Here is a 19683-nt window from a genome sequence, read left to right on the forward strand (position 1 = left end):
AAAGTACTATATATGACGCAGATTGTGAGCGGATAAGATAAGATTCTGTAAATAATTTGTACTTCCGTTGCCGGGCGACCTTCCGGAACCTGAACAATTGATATAAATTAAAGCGGCAAGTGAGTCACCCTAGAATTCCTAATTGATAAGTCAAAAGGTTCTGATTAAGTTCAGACATGAATAATTGGATGCCATGGAAAGAGAGTTATAGCTTAAAGAGAAAGAGAAGAAGAGCTATGGATGGGAAGACATAAGATTTATGAATTAAATACTTTAATCTTTGATTGAGAAAGGTCCACACATTTATATTTTACCAAGTACTTGATGAGAGTAAGAGAAGTGTGATATTTATTTATATCGATATACAAATTTTAGAACGTATGATAGAAAACCGGAAATGAACAAAGTATAATCCGACTACAAAGTTCATTACTCTATATAAATTTTGAAATTTTCTTAAAATGATCGATTGTTGTAATGTATCCTTTAAGAAAGGCTTGAATACTTTTTCCTATATATCTGCCCATCTCTAGGCTCCTGTCTCTTTATAAATATGTCCATCTGCACGTTTCTCTCATCAGTTGAAGGCATTTTTATGCACTTCATTTATGAATGACAAGCCTTCACATCTCCGTTGGCTTTTTTTCCTCCCATTCTTCCCCCAGTGGAGAAAAGCGCAATGGCAAACAGAGGGAGCCAAGGGACAAGGACAACCCTTAACCATATTCAGTCACTTCATCCAGACAGTGTGCAAAATTTTAATGAGTTGGAAATTTAATACCCAGAGAAGATTGCAATATGAAGGGGGGAACTTGGGGCGGGTTATGACTGCGGTAGGTCAGCCCAACGGAGCGCAAACGATTCAATTTTGCTCCCAGCGAACTCTTAAATTTTCCGTGAATTTAATTGAAATTGAACAAAAAAATAACAAATGAAAAACGAGGCAGACGACGGCTTCACCTTGAACTTGTCTAGAGATTGTCGTCATTTGATTTGAGTTTGCTGCCCGGGAAAATATAATATAACACCGAGAATATATAACTATATAGTATAGAGCAGCTGAGTTCATTTTATATCTAGGCTTCCGCTGCTTTTTTTTTTCGCCTTACACAATGCGCAATTTCTCTCAGATAAATCTATTCAGTACCAGTCGCCGCAGTTAATATTAATTCCTAGTCTTTGCAAAACTAATTTGTATTAAATTAATATTTATTTATTCTTTGCAGTTGATTCCCCTCCTGTGACTTCTTCTTCTACTTCATCGACCGGAAACGGTGAGTTCCCAAATAAAATAAGAATCATTTGACTTGTCTCCGTGCTTAACCCAATTCCGCATTCGGGTAATTTGAGCTTGAGAGTTGAAAGTTTCATTGCGTAATTTTATGTGCTGCTCATTTCCATTATCATTGCGATTTCAAGTAACAAGATCTTGAATTCCGTTTATGGCTCTAATAATAATTAGCCGGCAACGGGTTGGAAACTCGTTAAAAATCCTCAAATGAGTCTGCACACGTCTCTCTGGGAGTTCTAATTGTAGTTTAACACTCTGACATAATTTACGATGCTTCAACGTTTTTTTTTTTGTTTGTGGCTCTTTGTTTTTAGATTTTTGCTGCTGCTTAGCAGTTTTGGTTTTTGGCTTCTACCTGGCTGAGTAGAAAATTCTGAGAATTTTTAAATTGCATATTGAGTAGCAGCAGAATTTTGTTCAAACCAAAAAAGGGGCCACTTTGATTTATGTAAGCGGTTTGTTATGAAAATTGTGTGAACCAGTTGGAAGGAAGTGGTTTTTGAATAAGAAAAAGATACTGCTTGTGGGAGTGTAGGAAGTTTGTTTTGTATTTGGACTTAAAATATATTAAAAATTGTTTAAAACAATAAAGGAAGCCAACTTCGGCACGAAGAAGTTTGTATACCTTTGCAGATTAAAATTCGATCACTAGGAATAAAAATAATATAAATTATATATATTTATGTTAAAAAACAATAAAGTAATGTCGGCTTTCATCGTTTGTATGGCAGCTATATGATATAATAGTCAGATTTTTATAAAATTTTACACAAAATTCTAGATTAATATATAATGGCTATATATTAAATTTGATGAAATCTGTTGAAAATTGGAACAGTTATAATTCTTTTTCTTACAATTTTCCAATCGTTCCTATGGCAGCTGGGAATATATATAGTCCACCGATCCGCCATGCTCCGACTTAATACTAGTAAAATTATATGGAAGAAGAAGTCCATAGTTTCATTCAAATAGCCTGCTCTTGTTCCGAAACAAATCTCGTGCACGTGAACTTATGATTCCCAACATGTTCTAACATCCCCGGAACGAAGTGACTTCTGCCGGCCAAGTTTCAGAAATGTGTTGTTACAAAAGTTGCAAGTCATTGTTTATTAGTGTTCAAAGTTAGTAACTGTTCATACATACTTACTGTTCATACATACTTACTGATCATAGTTACTCACTGGTCATAGATACTTACTGATCATACTTACTTACTGGTCATAGATACTTACTGTTCAGAGTTACTTAATGTTCATAGTTAATTACTGGACATAGATAATTACTGGTTATAGGTAATCAGTGATCATAGTTCTATAAATCGTCCGATCGTTCCTATGGCAGCTATATATACATACGTATATACATATATAGTCCACCGATTCGGCATGCTCCAATTTATATACAAGTAAAATTATATAGAAGAATAACTCCCTAGTTCAAATAGCTTGCTCTTAAATTTGTTCCAAAACAAATCTCGCACATCTGTGCATATGATTCCCAACTAGTTCTCACATCCCCGGAACGAAGTGATTCTGCCGGCCAAGTATCAGACATGTGTTGTGTTAAAAAATTTGCAAGTCATTGTTTATTACTGTTCAAAGTTAGTAACTGTTCATCAATACTTACTGGTCATAGATACTTACTTTTCAGAGTTACTTACTGGTCAAAGATACGTAGTGTTCAGAGTTAATTACTGGTTATAGATAGTTAAAAAAGAACAAAATCCAAGGGTTAGTAAGTTATATTTTTGGTGAATTTTACGGATTTATCACATATTTTTTTACTAACTCAAATTCTCATTATTCCAAAATAAACAATGAGAGCTTTCCTACGCTTCTCAAAAACAAAATTTTGTTTGCCTCTCTTTTACTCTCTCTCAAAAATAATTCTTTCCGCGCATTCACTATCTCTCAGAAAAGTGCCCTCCTCTGCGCTTCTCAACCAGTGTACTTAAGCACCGTAGCAAACACAATTGTTTTTGTTCTTCTTCTTGAAACTATAAGTTTCTAATTAAATTTGAGTTTAAATCCAACCTTTGGCTATTGTGTGTTAAATCAAAGTTTCCTATCACAATAAGTACTAAATAAAATCCCGCAAAAACAGATGCCAACTCCGTGGCCTTGTTTCTTGTACTCCACCAAGCCTGCATAGAGAGTGTAAGTATGTAAGTATGTAAATGACAACTCATTTAACTCCTTTGGGGTTACATGATGATCTTGAGATTTAAGAGGCTGTTTATGTGAGAATATTTAAAGGGAAGTTTGCTTTAGACAATTCGAGATATTAAAGATGAATTGTAAACAGAGAGCGATCTTTTGTATGGCAGCTATATGATATAGAAGACCGATTTTCATAAAATTTTACACAAAATTCTAGATTAATTATATATCAAACTTGATGAAAATCTGTTAAAAACTGAAAAAGTTTTCAAAGTTAGTAACTGATCATACATACTTACTTACTGGTCATAGATACTTACTGGTCATAGATACTTATTGATCATAACTTAACTTAACTTAACTTAACATAACTTAACTTACTGATCATAGTTAATTACTGGTCATTTAGATACTTACTGGTGATAGATACTTACTGATCATAGTTAATTATAACTACTTCATTCAATATTAAATAAACCTATTAAAATGTACTAACCTATGGGTATTTGAAAAGTGGTGTTAAAATGTTTATAAATCATTTAAACCCCTTTGTTATGTCTTTAGTTAAATGATTTAAATGAGAAAATACAACAGATACATAGAAAACTATTAAACCATTGCTCTTCCCCATTTAATATACAATTGTTCACTGATTTTTGAGATTAACGCAAGCCTATTAATCTGATATTGTCACTTTCATGTCACCTTCACAACGCCCCATTTACAATACTATATATGTTCCCTGTCAATATTTTCATATTTTTTTGTTTTTGTGCTGCTTTCCACTGATTACACATGAAATTCTCGTTTCCCTTGCAATTTACATTACAAAACCTTCGCATTATGCAATCGCTTTGACGTGTCACTCCTGACTCGCTTATACAACTCAAAAAGGTGGCAGATACTACATCGCACACGTTCTGTCTAGTTATCCAACCTATAGATACTTACTTATACTAGCTTTATAGATGCACAATAATCATTTGCAAATAACTGTAAATGAGTTGAGCTGACTTGAGCTTAGTGTCACGTTGATATTTCAATGGATGATCACGAGAGATCCGAAAGATACAAATGTGACCTCCAGCTGGATAGAAGATACTCATCGTCGTTTGGTGGGAAACGAGACTCTGCATTGATATGAGAAAGAACTATAAATAATAATACTTATGATGATGACGTTATTGTTATTATCTTGCTTATTATACAAGTGTTTTTCATGCTTAGCCATTTTTAGTTTTGTTTATCTAAGTATTAAACGCTTTGTTGGTTTTTCCCCTTTCTCTGAGCTTCATGACGTCATCGGTGCAGTCTTCTGGATTTTAATTTATTTATTTTACGCTCATTTTAAACTTGGCCTCTTCATTTATTACATATTCTGCGGCGCTTTGGGAGTGAGCAAGATTAATTAAGCGTTTAATCTTTGATTTATGAAGCTTCAATTCATTTTATTTTTTGGGTGGCCTCATTTCGCCTGCGGCAGAAGGGTTTTCCCATTTAAACATTTGCATTATTTGTTCAGAATTTGCACTGATGTTTGCTTAAAATTATAAACAAAAGCTATCGATTTAGCAAATAACGCAAACATTGTACACATTTTGAGTTGCTATTTTTTGTTGTTGTTGTTTTGTGCCAAAAACCAATTTATTTAAGCTTAATATGGCAGTCAGACAGGCCTTAAATTAAATTATACGACGCGTGTCTGGGCAGCGACCACAAACATTTCTAAAATTTAAACGTTTTGGGGTTTCATTTTTTTTTTTTGGGTATGATGGGTTCATAGAAAAGCTGATGTATTATTTAAAAATAGCAAAGTATATTAAAGCGAGTTTTAATCTTTATGTGTGTATGAGAGATGAGTTTGAGGCCAGATTAGAGAGAGCAGAAATAAAACATTAATCAAATATGGTTATATGATATTCTATAAATAAATTGTCTGCTTATATAATTTATTTATACTGTATAGAGAGTCTTTGAATTGTTTAAATGAAAATTTAAACAAGTAATAAGACAATTTAAAGTATCAAATCAAACATTAGAAGCAGTAACACTAATGCTTAAACTACTTAACTGTTTTTCAAGTAACTCAAATTATGTAGTTCAGGCTGCCTTGTAATTGAGTTAATTCGAGAGGTTTTTTCTGTCTGCACTTAATGGGTATTGCCTGATATTACCCACTTTTGTTGTGTGTGAGTTGAAGTGCAATTCAACATTCATTTTTGCAGATATCCACTGACAGGTGCAATTCATACCGCAGCATTGCTTTACTTTAGTAAAGTCTGGTTTTTTTTTTTTTCTGAAGTGCGTTTAGGCCACCTCAATGCATTCGTCCAGCAGTTGGTTTTATTTTCAGTATTTTTGCAAAAAAGCAATACAGTTGCGTAGTTGGCTTAGCCCACAAGCCTGAACAGATATCGTTGAAAATTGGGTTAAGCAACCTGTACAGGCCAGCCAGACCAGGTGTTTTTCATATATATTTTTTGTTTTTCGTGTCTCTCCTCCGTTGGCGTATCTGTCACCAGATCCACTTCCACTATTTTTCCGTTTCTGTTTCGCTTTTTGCTCAATGAAAATGAAAGCAGGCCTCTGTCGCAGTGGTAATCAAGAATCCAAGTGGGTCGAAGATTTTCGCCGGCCTGTGAAAGTGAAAAGCCATGGAAAAGCTGACCAAATGCTGATGACTACACTTACTCTTGAGACGCCCTAGTGCCCAGACTGCCCCATCTCATTACAACTAATTTGTTTATTTTGCTTTGCTGTCTGTATTATTATCATCTTGGGGATGAGGTGTCAACGTGGGAGAATCGCTGACTGGGCTGAGAAAGTCCAGCAATTGTGTCTGCAGAGGGAAAAATATAAACAACAATGTTGTCAAGTCATATAGGAAAATATTTACAAAATATATTATATCATATAGTAAATATGGGGGAAAAGTCTGCATGATATCAAAACTATTGCAGAGTATATTATGCATAATACCATAATAAACATAATCCTTTAAATACACCTCCCTAAAAAACACTCGTGAGTTCAAGCTGCTGTTAAATAAAAGTTTCCCATGTTTTTTCTCCCTGTTTTCATGCCATAAAAAAGGCATTTAATACATATTCAATATATGTAGATAGCCAGACACAGGTGATATTTTCTCCGTGTGCCATGTTTGCTGTCCAATTTCCCACTCGAAAGGATCGACTAGCAGCTCATTGGCATGACAAGCTGTCGGAAGCTGGCGCCTCAATTCACGCAACAAGCACCAAAACACGATTTGGATTATTTGGATATATGTACATATATTTGCAAATGGAGAGAGACAAATCACTTTTACCCACTTGGGTTACATATCCGCAGATCCAACGGCTATATGTGGTCAGTGGTCAGCTTGGGCGGTGTCCCTGGTTTTTTCTGGCTTTCTACCCTAACCAGTTTCTCAGTACATGATTTTTTGTGTGCAGATTTATTGGCCATAATCATTTAGAGTTTATACAAATTGCATGAACAAGGCGAAAGTCGTCCAACTGAATGCGGCCTGTACCCATATCTGGCCATATCTATGGCCCAGTCTTTGAACGTTTCGGTGAACATTTCTTTATAAATATAGATATATATATTTTTTTGTGTTTTATTATTAAGGCGTTGTCCCAACTTTGGTCGGCTTGAACCTTAATTAAAGCCAAGATTGCCGCTTTGGCACGATTTTCCTACGAAATTGAACCGCTGCGGTGACTATCATTAGGTTTCGGGTCTGGGCCTATAGCATAATTGTTCAGGTTATGGCTGAAACCCAATTTAAATTACCTGAAATTACGGCGTAGAGAGTGAAAATTATATTCAGTATGACTATCTGCAAAGAGATCTCCTGTAAAAGTAACACAAATTATGTTATGAATTTCCAACTTTTAGGCAAGAAATTTAAGCTAGAAACTTTGGCATCAGCAAAAGTAGTTTTGGAACTAATAAAAACTTTAAGCTGACTGGCGAATGTTGACAATAAACAATAAAAAGTTGTTTCAAAGGAAGCTATATTAAATTTTTTAATGACGATGACAAGCAACAAAATTGTACCTTTAAAAATCGAACTACAAAAAGATATATTAAAGTCTGTGTCTGTTTTATTTTGTCGAGTTCTCATTAAGTATAGTTTGGTGAATGAAAGTTTATGGTTTTGCTGTTTTTTTTTTATGGCCAAAGACAGCGAGTGTAATAAACGGGCAGTTGCCATGGCAGAAGGGCAAATAATTTAGCGGAGAGTCTATTGTTTAAGCGTTGTCAATATGAAAAACGCATAAATCTGTGTCTGTGACTGGGTTTTGTGGTCGGGTTGCCCATCCCCACCCCCATGAGCCTTCAAAAGTATATTCCTATTTGCTGAACTTATTTGAATAGATTGGGGGGAGTTGATGTGTGAAGTCGAATAAATTTCGGGGTGCTCTATATTCAGGACATGTCACGTGATTTGATGAAAGTCAAACTCAATTTTTCTGTGCAGTTGACACGAAAATGCGATATACACAAAGCATATACATACTATATACATATATGTATGGTTCCCATACATATTTATCATGACAACATCAATAAAATTGAGGCTTGGCTGAGTTTCGATTTTCTGTTAAAGTAAATTGAAACTTTTGTTATACGTTCTTTTTCTTATCATCGAGTTACATGAGTATCTGATTGGCTTCTCCTTCCCCACCTCTCTCCTGATAAATCTCGAACAAGAGTTTTTAATTGTATATTTTTTTTTGGGAGGGAAAGGAATGTTTCCTGCCGCTTTTGAGTTATGCGATTCCTCCGTCCCCAAAAAATAATTTGGAAACTTGTTTTCAGGCCTGCGAACAGGAAACACGCGTCTGAAATCAGGTTTCAGTTTTCTTTCCTGCGATAATAAAGATGATGATGCTGCTGCTGGTGGCAGGTGAACGAGAACTTGTTCTCCTGTTCACACAAACCTGCTAAAAGGAAAGTTCGAATTGGTTCGATAAATAAAAATGATAAAATTAATGCTAATTCCAAAGCCGCATTTGCAAAACAAACATTCAAGTTCGACCTTAGGGAGGGAAGAAAACAACTTTGATTTCGCACTCGGAATTCGCTTCACGTTCCGGGGACGGGGGATTTTTGGGGGGAGCCCTTGAACAGCACTCATCCGGCAGTCTATATAATGGCTATATAATACATATATATAATCCCCCGACCCGCTCGAACACGAAAACAAGTGCCTGAGCATGACATTTAAGATCTCTGACCAACACTATTCAATTGTTCCCATGAATTGCATGCTAATTAGGCATTGGCGGGCGGAATGATTGATGGATTGACGCGGAGGTCTCTTGAGCGACTTGCAAACATTTGGCCAACTTTACAGAGATAAGTTCACACCCACTGGGTTAAAGTCTCCAGCTCTTGGATGGATGAATCGATGGATGGATGGATGAAGGTGGTGGTGGCTTTTTGTGATGGTCGGCAAAATGTTTTCGGCATTCAACATTCGGCGATTTTTGAGTCTCGCTTTCAACATTTTGAAGGTCTAGAGCCAAAGCTAAAGCTGAAACTGAAATTTAAACTGAAGCTGAAGAGGCAGAAAAAGTTAAGTTAATTGTACTTGGGATAGGCCATTGTGTGACTTGCATTGTCCAATTTAAATACAATTTTTATATTGTGTTATAATTTTGTTTTTTATGTTGCAGTGACAGTGACAGCAAAGGCCACACAATGCGAGCTTCTTTATATTATTTTCTTGTATTTCATTGAGCTGCTTTCGGGGGCGGTCAAAAGAAAGTTATTTTTGAATCAAGACCAAAGGCGTAGCCTTCAATTTGCGGTCAAGAGGGATTTTTTGCTAAGTTAATTAAAGTATTTTATGGAATTTATTAGAGCAAAGTATTTGCAGCAGAAAATGGGGCAAAATGTGGGTTACAGAACCAATAGAGGGAATGGTATTCTTTTCAAAGAAAAGGTTTACTTATACGAGTATAGGGAAAAATGATTATATTCAAGTACTTAAGTGTCATTGAACTTTTCTTGACTTAATTTATTAAATTACAAACTTAAAGTGAACTCCTACAGCTAACCCTTCTCCGATTTCTTTTCCAATATAACCCCTGGACGTGGGTGGAGCTAATTATTTGTGGTTTCTTTACAAAAATTTAAATGAGCCCCAAACGCATAGCGTGAATAATTTTTGTACAAAAAAAGACAACACACAAATCAAAGAAGCAGACTCAGGTGGCGCAAAAAAAAAAACCAAAACAAAAAAGGTGTCCCAAGTTGACGGCTGGCCGGTGTCCATAAAACATAATGTTTGGACTTGACTTTCACTCTTTCCCGAGCATTGATCTCTCTCCTTGTCTCTTTCTCTATATATCTATCTATGTATCTCTCGAGAAACCTCAGAAGGTACGAGACAAAACCGCAGAGATCAGATGGACCGCTGCCTGGGGAATTTCACTTTTGTTTTCGATCAACAAAAAATTTTATTTTGATTTTGATGCTGAATTTGATTTTGATGACTTTGATTAACATAGATTCGATCTTTAATTGGACACAGAGACGAGTGACACGTCCAGCAATTTAGTCAGTTCATCAATCAGTCAGTCAATCACACGAAACAATTATTGTCGAAATAAAATTGTTTTCCGTTCGTGTGAGTTGGCTTTATGAGGTTTTTTCAAAGTCTCCTCGCCTGGCGGCAATTAGCAGCCAGTTTGTAACCAGTTTTGTTTGTTTTTTGCTGCAAATGGAAAAAAGTGGGAGTTTATGCCACATGCAACATCATCATCCATCCATCCCGCCGACACTTTTCGGCTTCCGAACTTTTTTTTTCGGTTCCAAACTTCTCCATCTTCTGGCGCTCATCTCGTTTAACTCAGCTTCAACTTCAACTGCAACTTCCCCGCCAGCCAAGGCAATGTTAATTTTACATATTGCAACATTTGACGTTGACTTGCCGGAGGATTGTCTCTCTTTCCGTACAAGAAACTCATTACAATGGCTGCACAAATGTGAACAGTCAGCTCCCAGACGAAGGCCCCTTCTTCTACCAACTTCTACCTCTTACCACCGAGACGAATTTTGGCCATGTTTTTCAGAGATGCCAAAGGCATTATTTAGTTGTAACTGAGCTGGGGTACAAGGTAGTGGTTATAGGAAACAAATAATAGGAAGCTTTTAAATAAATATATTTTTATAATAAATCACATTGTTAATACAATTTGACTTATTAAAACCTTTAACTACATACCTTCAACATAAACTAATGATTGGAATACGCATAATTATTAAAGAAGAAGTAAAGATATGGTTTACTAGGCTTTATTAAAGGTACAACCCTCTTGAAATGAGTATTACTTGTGCCTATATCCTCATTAATAATACCCTTAGAACAAATCTTATTTTTACTATATCAAAAGAAGCAAAAATACTATTTTTAAGGTTTTCTTAAGCTAAAACCTTATCAAATAATGTCTGGAATTTCATACCTGACTCTTTGCCATCACTGAGTATTTTTCGCTTATAGCTTTTTGTTGCATTCGGCGCGTTGACAACAAATGGCAGTACATTTTTACCATTGCATAATAAACTCTTGACGGTGCCGCCGATGATGCTGCATGGCACTGGAGATGAGGCTGCAGCTGGTAGAAGGGTTCACCACCATGGCAGACGTAGTTCATCCAAGTTGGGCAACTCGACAAAGAGACAATAACTTTTCTTATGATGCCATTTTTCACGTGGAAAACTTGAGCCGCGTCTGCTCTGAGAAATTGCGGTGCGGTGTATATAGAAATATCTATACATATATATGTGAGGCGAAGGAAAAGTCAGAAAGTGCAGAATGAGGGAGCAATATTTGGGGATAAATCTCAGAGCGCTTCCTGGTTGTGATGTTTTATTGATTTGAATCAACGGATTTGGCAATGGATAAATGGGATTTTCAATCGATTTCCAAAGACTTAAAGTGTCATCAAAAAGAGATTTGATTTTTAATTTAATTTATTTGTAAAAAAGTTGTTATACCTCTGCAGGTTTATTATAATTTAATTCCGAAACTATGTAAAGAAATCATTTCCGACCCTATAAATCATATATATTCTTGATCAGAATGAACAGCCGAGTCGATCTGGCTACCTCTGGCAAAAATTGTTTTTTTTTTTTTTTCTCTCTTTCTTTCTCAAAATTTTAATAATTTTATGAGGGGTTCAAATTGGCAAAAATTATAATTTATTAAGCCTAATAAAAACTAACATAGGACAGCTTTCCGAATAAAAATTGATGCGTCAATTTTCGATACGATTCTTTTCAATTTAATTGCAAACGGCAAAGTTATACAAACGTGATTTAAAGTCACAAAAAATTACGTATACGCACAGTTGTAACTACGCTTGGGACTTTGAATTTTTATACCCTTGCAGGGTATTATAATTTCAGTCAGAAGTTTGCAACGCAGTGAAGGAGGCACCTCCGACCATATAAAGTATATATATTCTTGATCAGGATCAACAGCCGAGTCGATCTAGCCATGTCCGTCGTCCGTCTGTCCTTCTGTCCGTCTGTCCGTCTATCCGTCTATCCGTCTATCCGTTTCTACGCAAACTAGTCTCTCAGTTTTGAAGCTATCTGAATGAAACTTTGAGTTAGCCTTCTATATATTCTCACTCGTATATATGTCGGAACGGGCCGGATCGGACGACTATATCATATAGCTGCCATAGGAATGATCGGAAAATTTTTACAAAAAAAATTGTAACATTTTCAGTTTTCAATAGAGATATAGCCATTTTACTATACTCTACAATTTTGTATAAAATTTTATGAAAATCGGACTACTATATCATATAGCTCCCATAGGAACGATCGAGAAATTAATACAATTAAAAATTATAACTTTTTCAGCTTTCAACAGATTTTCATCAAATTTGAGGTGTAGCCATTTTATATTAGTCTTAAATTGTGTGTCAAATTTCATGAAAATCGGACGACTATATCATATAGGTGCCATACAAACTATCGTTTAAAGTAGAAGAAAAATGGAAATCTGTGAATGAAAAGCTGCAAATATAATATGTATAGGTGAATGAAATGAAAGCAGGTATTACTTCATTGTTTTTTAACACAAATATATATAATTTATATGGTATGGATTCCTAGTCATAGAATTTCTATCTGCAAGGGTATATAAACTTCGCCGTGCCGAAGTTAGCTTCCTTTCTTGTTCGAAATAATTTATTTAGTATGTAAATTTATTAACCTACTAAAAATTAACATAGGAACGTTTTCCGAATGTAAATCAATGCTTTTTTGGCTAAGTTATGTGATTTTTCTTTTCTATTTCCCTTTAATATAACATATTCTTACTTGTAGTCTCGTAATGAGGTTATTACTAAAACTTTTCATATAAGAACAAAGCAAAACAAATATATACTTAACCGACCATATCCTAAATCATCCCACGTTCGCCACCATTTATCTTGCGATTAATTGAACTATTCTCCTGGCTTAAAGTTGGAAAACTTTCGTAATAAACTTGGCTGACAAATATATTTAACGCAAGTCGCAAAGTTTTCACTTGTGACCGCAGAAACTACACAATCGCAGCACTTTCTCCATTTTCGCCCCTCTTGAATTTGCCAGCACACATCACTGCACTTGAACACAAACCAAGTTGAAGTTTTTGGTGGCTAAGAAGGGCTGAGAACATATCACCAAGTTAACATTGTGCTTGGCTTGTAAATGGGCTGAAACCGAACATGTCGTATATTAACCAAAACCAACCATATAACCATTTGCTTTCAGAGCTTCCGGGGAAGGAAGTACGGTGGAAACTGGTCAAAGTGGTTTTGTTTCTACTTCATAAGGTATACAAATAAGGCACTGATATTCTTTTTACCTCAGTTTTGTTAACTTTTACATTGTTCTTAACTGATTTTGTACTTGCTGTACATCATTTACCTTCCAAATGAAACAACTATTGTAAAGAATTTCTACTATAATAAGAACTTTGGTTGACTTTAGTGGGTTGATTGTTAGTTCTGGGCTGTGGCCCAGTGAGTACTTCAAGTTAACCTCTAATTGCCATTGCCCCAAGTGCACTGAGCAGCAATATGCTGCTCATTTTTCCTTGGGCATCCTCGTCCGTCTTCAGTTCCCGGGGATGATGATGGCCATCCAACCGCAGCCAGAGCCTCCCCTACCCCGTCCATGGGGCTAATCAAATGTTGCATGCAACGTTGGAGCACTTTTTTATTGTACTTTGCCGCCGGGCAGCAACCAGTAGTAACCAACAACGGAACCGGGATTCCCCTACATAGTAACAACCCATCATCAGGCCCCTTTTGGACGACCCCGTCACATACTTGTGCCTTTCTAAATATAGAGAGGAATAGAGAATAGAACCTGAGGTTGTCATTTGGCCGCCTTTGTTGAGGGCAGCATGGTTGTGCGAGAGTGTGTGTGCGAGTGTGTGTGTGTGTGTTTACCCCATTGATCTGATGATGACTGGCCCAAAGGCAATCCTGGCTAAACCCGCCAGCGGGATTCTAACAATTTGTTGTGTTGTATAGGGTATAGAAAAGTCTAGGGATTGTCAGTACATGGTGCTAAAAAATCTCTGCAAAAAAGCACATAAAAGATAGGGGAAATATAGATATGGAAGCTATAATAGGGATATGAAAATTCTCTAATCAAAGGTTAGAATAAATATATATCACACTTAAAAAATATAAAGCATCCAAACATGGTATAGAATCTATTCCTTTAAACAAGCATAAAAGGAGGCAAAGCTCTCAAGTACCCCTTGAGAATATTACCTTTTATTCTTATTCTTTATAATCTACTTTAGGCCAGACCTTTTGCCAAATTAAGGGTATCCCCACTTCATTTTAACGGAATAAATTGCTTGGCCCTTTGTGTGTGCTTTGGTGCCCCTCCTCGCAGGCATAAACCTTAACTTTATTTACGTGCTTGATTAGAAGTAGGGAGTAGCCGGTTGGAGCTGCACATGCCCGTTGGGGTCTTTTCTGTTTTGTGTTGTTTAGCGACGCTATCAATCTGATGTCCCCACATGCCCCAGTCAACCCCGTGCTCCTCCCTCTCCCTCTCCCTCTCCCTCAATTGCCCCATATGTATACCCTCGATTTCCCCCGGAAACCCTCAATCTAGACCCGTGTTAATACCCTTTGGCGTCACTCTGTTATGAGTGGAGGCGGAGGTGGAGGTTCAGGTTCCTTATCATTGTGCAAGCGAAAACTTAATTGAACGGCTTTTGACATAGTTTAAGGCGAAACAGCCATAAACATGGTTCCACACGCCCCCGATTTTTCCTCTGGGATGGAAAATTGACTTTGTTGTGGCGCAAATTAGTTTCACTGTGAATTGCGCATCATTTGGCACAAAGACTCCGCTCGCACGCCGTGTGACATGGAAACCCAGAAAAAGCCCTGAGCATAAAGCTATGTCAGATTATGTTGCCCAGGAGATGACTCCCAGGCGCTCCAGACGTGGTTCCCGATCCCAATTCCAATCCCTGGTCCTCCTCCTCCTCCTCGCGCGGATGCCAAATGTCACGCCAAACCATCAGCGGCAACAAATGCTGGAACTGCAACAGTTCAAGCTGCTTTCCACTGATTGCGAAAATCATGCCGACAAGCTACGGAAAAACTATTAAGAGAGGCTAGGGTCGACTAGGAGGTGACCTCTTATACAAGTTGATATTTAAACTCTATAAGATCTTGCAGAAATCTTATTTCATTAACACATATAGAACTAGTAAAAGTAGCTGGATTAAGATATTCACTTGGTGATATTTCCCTGAAAACCTAATACACCTTTCTCATCTTCCCATACCCTGTATAAAAAAGAGTTGCCAGAATGTGGCATGTGACAGCGCGACGTGGAAGAGCTTCATGCCAACTCCACACTCTGTAAAAACCCTTCATTTTTGCCCAAGCTGCAACATGCAACATGCAACCAACTGCAGTCTCCAAAGCTTTTGCCATTTGCAATCCACAGCAGCAGGCAGATAGCAGACAGCAGGGACATCCAAAGTGAAATTTTGTCAATGCAACTGGATGTGGCTTAAGGGTTAGCCAGATGCCAGATACTCCTACCAAAGTGTACACCTAGAAAAAAAGGAGTAGCACAAAATATATCTTAGATTTGGGGAGCAGTGGGAAATTGTACAATACAAAACATTGTCTAAACCTTAACTCCAAATTTTTATATTTAGATAGTGTACGTTTACCTTCCTTTAAGTTATAATTTACCTACTACTAATACTTTAATTTTCTGTGTAGCATCGCGATGCATCTCGGATGGGCCAAGACGGGGATTGAGTTATGAGTGCCAGCCAGGAGTAAATTAGAGAAGAAGCTGTGCATATTTCCTGGCACAGGATCAGCTGCAGAGGCTGCCCTAGGTAATAGAGGTATATATAGCTTAGAACCGGAATTAGATAGTCAAAGGTTCATCCGGCTGGTGAAGTGCTTAGCTCGATGAAGAAGCCAATTTGATGACTATGTAGCTCCAGCTGGGTTTTATGGGGCTAAGGAAGAGAGTAAATTTAGACAGTAAATTAAGTTGCTTAGGATTTGGGGATTAATGATGCCAAGGAGGATGAGAAGAGATGCTGAAAGGTTGTATTAGGATAAGGAGTTTATAAGATTTTCAAGGAAAAGTAAGATTATATTTCTTAAAAGGAAGTTCTTTGGAAAGACACTTGGTTTTGATAATCTATTAATATATTTGTATTTGAAATGAAAGATATATTTACTTTCCCAATTCAAATAGTTATTATTATTATGGTAAACTCTCTAAAAATTTAGCTTTGATTTAGTCTTTCTAATTCTAAACTCCTAATAATGCCAAATTTAGTATTCCATCCGCATTTGACTACATTTACCTGTGTGCATTCTGCATTTGGGTCATCCGGCGTGGCATTGTTATAATTTAGCATGTAATTTGATTTATAACCGATCATAAATTAAATAAGTTTTGGACTCTGTTCGTGGGGGGATTACATTTTGCACATTTGCAGCCTTTCAGAATGCAGTGCACACACACCTCTATAATGGTAATTAATTAGGCATTTAATTTAATTATCAGTGCAAATTGGCCACGGGTCACAGGAGTTTTCCACAATATATCCGCTAATTTCTGTTTAAATGCAATGGAAACGTTTTGTTCCCCACCGCGGGGGTGGCTTTACAATGTGTAGAGACCAGAAAATGCATAAATTAATACACATAATTTACACCTGTTCGCATTAAAGTGAATGATGTGAATTTCAATTTGAAACTGAGCCAGAGGCAGTGCGGAAGGTAGGCTTTTGGGGATTCATATTCATGGCTGTTTTTGGGGAATTCTCCATTATGTGTATACCGCACATACATCTCACAGATTCCCTCTCATTCCAAGTGACAAACTCGGGCAATTTCCGCTCCACGGAAATGTGCACAATTTAATTTTGGCCTGGTCTACCAGGGGTTTGCTCATTTTCCCCTCCGGTTTTCCTCCTTTTCTTGTTTTTTTTTTTTTGTTTTCCTTATTCAAGAAACATCTTTTGGTCTAGCCAAGCAGAAGTTTAGTTAACTCTGCCATATCTTCATCTGCACATCTCTCTCCGCGGAGTTGATAATTTTCTGCTTGAGTGTGCTGCCAACCCCAAAGACTGTTGCTTTTAATTAGAATTAGCAACTTGCCACAAAAATGAGACACACACACACACATCCCAGACTGGAGAAGAAGTTTTCCAGCTTGAGATAATTTTTTGTTTGCCGTGAAAACATAAATTCAAGTTGTTTTTATTACGCATGGCACATTCACGGACATTCACTCACGTTTTTGGGTCTTATTTTGTATATATTTTGCGGGGGGAAATCCCCCGAAAATTTCCTGGAAAATTAACAACACTCGTGGCTTTGATTTATCGCGATAAGCGGCGGATGTTGTTTGTGTGTTTGTGGGTGGCAAGGGGCCTTTGCGGCTTTACAGATTTCGATTACAGTCTCGCATATAGAATATATATAGATGTATATACTTATATATGCAGATTGATTTTCGGGGGGGTGCTTTAATTAAGTTATCTAGTTTTGGCATTTTGATAAATGCGCTTGCGGCACTTCGTTACGCTGCGTAATTGAAAATGAAGGCTAAATGATTTTGGCCATTAAGAAGGTTACATTTCGGGAACATTTTTAGAGTTTAAGTTTGATTAAATTTCATAGATTATGAAAGGAAAATTTATTTCCTGTTGGTAATGACTGTCATTTAGATCCTTTTCATGAAACTTGCAGGCTTGCTTGGGGCTTCGGGATCAAACAAGGTTAAGATAAACGTATATAAGTTACTATTAACTGTGTATTTATATAAATTGGTATCTTAGTTTCTTCAACTTGTTAAATTTGTACCTTTGTATAGTTAAAATGTAAGTAAAAGCAGGTCATCTGGTCCGTAACCCCCATGCCCAGTGAGATAATGAATTAATTTCAAGTGTCGCCTCCACTACATATCTCCCTGAATTCAACGCACTATTTAAGCAGCACGGTAAATGTGTGACAGACACATAAATTAATTAAAAGTCGGAAGCAGATATAAAGAAATATATATGTATATATGTATAATGCAAAGAGGGAACCTCAAGTAGTGAAGAAAAGATGCGAAGAAAGAGCCGCCACAGCCGCGACAGTTTGGCTGACAATAATAATTAAAGCAACTGTGGACCAGAGTCGCCAATAACAACAATAAACAGCTGCAAGCAAACAGCAGCATCCTCCTCCTACTCCTCCTCCTCCTCCTCATCATCATCTGCACTCCTAGGAATAAAAAGAAGCACATCATGTGTTTGTGAGGAGTGTGTGTGCAGGCGTCCCTACAGTTTGAGCATGCAACTCCATGCGGCAATTATGGGAATGCAGTGCACACAAATTGAAAAAGTAAACCAACTCTTAACCCATTGCTGCCAGCCAACATAAGCCAAAACCATGACGCAACAGTGGGGATTCGTTAATAGGGAAAACTATATCAAAGAATGAAGATTATACTAAGACAATTAAGAGATTAAGAGATGCTATATATAATATACATTACATTCCTAGTGTGTTCTAGTTACTTTTTAAAATATTTAAATTAAGAAAGAAATACTTTTCGAAGTCAAACTGTTTCACAAAATGCTCAAGTGCAATTTTCCCTCACAATTTGTCATTCCGCTGACGCCGCCCAAAGAGAGTCGCCCAGCTCTTAATGATCATAATCTTCTTACATGACAAACAGACAGACACTCACTCACACACCCCGGCTAACTTTAATTATTAAACAAATATTCATAAAAAAAGAAAGAATAAAAAGAGTGCCAGAGAGAGAGAGAGAGCACAATTAAAGGCCAAGCATTTATTTGGTTTTATTACAACTGCTGACCCTCAGAGGTCGTCGGTTACTTCTACTCGAGTTGGGGTTTTATCTCTCAGTTTTTATATTTTTGGAGCTCAGTTGGGCGAATGAATTCTGCGGCGACAAGACACATGAGATGGCCGCCACTTAAGTGTTGTGTTTTCTTAGCCATGCTGCAAGTGGGAAAATTTTTGGACGAGCAAAGTTCTCATCCAATTAGCAAAGATAATTGTGCGAGTCAGCAAAAACAAGCATTTAATGTACGCAATGATAAGCAGAACAATTTACAAATTGCAGCACCACAAGCCACAAGGGAAATTCTTTCAAAATAAACTTGAAATAATACCCGTAATAATTATTTGAAGATTTTGAAGAAGTATTTAAGAAAAAGTATTTAATTAAAAACAATTAATAGTAAGCGAGAAATGAAACTTACTTTCAGAAGCCGAATCATAGCCATAGGATCATGGGTTTTAATGTCAATTTCAATTAATTTTAGGTATCTTAAACTATAGATTTTATATTTTTTTATGCTTATTTTATGGGTAAAGCACAGTTTTTAAAATATCATAACTAAGCTACCCTGTAACCATATTAAAATACAGCAAGAAAGGGTTTAAGCTTTGCTTTAGTAATGTGATTTTAAATTAAAAGTAAACTTGAACTTAGTTACATAAGTTACCCCCCCCCCAAATAATGCTTAACAAACACAATTAGCTAACAAATACCTTACTTAATTTATACAAATATCTTTGTCATGCAAAATGAAATGATTCAAAGAAATTTTTGCTTATTCTTATGCAAATATCTTACATGCTAAACAAAACAAAACACTCAAATTTCTATTTTCCC

General features: G+C 36.6%; 1 protein-coding gene across 2 annotated transcripts in view; it reads left to right on the forward strand.

Moving 5' to 3' along the window:
* The window catches only part of MESR3 (misexpression suppressor of ras 3), a 55721-nt gene that overhangs the window by 19219 nt on the left and 16819 nt on the right, over positions 1–19683 (forward strand). Inside the window, exon 2 of one of the 2 annotated variants that reach the window (XM_020956882.2) lies at positions 1227–1274. The gene's annotated coding sequence lies outside the window, so the exon portion shown is untranslated. Of the gene's footprint in view, positions 1–1226; positions 1275–3274; positions 3451–19683 lie in introns of those variants that run through there. The other variant, XM_086832381.1, reaches the window with a different exon arrangement.

This window comes from Drosophila serrata, unplaced genomic scaffold (genome assembly GCF_035046125.1).
Source record: "Drosophila serrata isolate PLE 108 unplaced genomic scaffold, ASM3504612v1 contig_249, whole genome shotgun sequence".
Lineage (NCBI taxonomy): Eukaryota > Metazoa > Arthropoda > Insecta > Diptera > Drosophilidae > Drosophila > Drosophila serrata.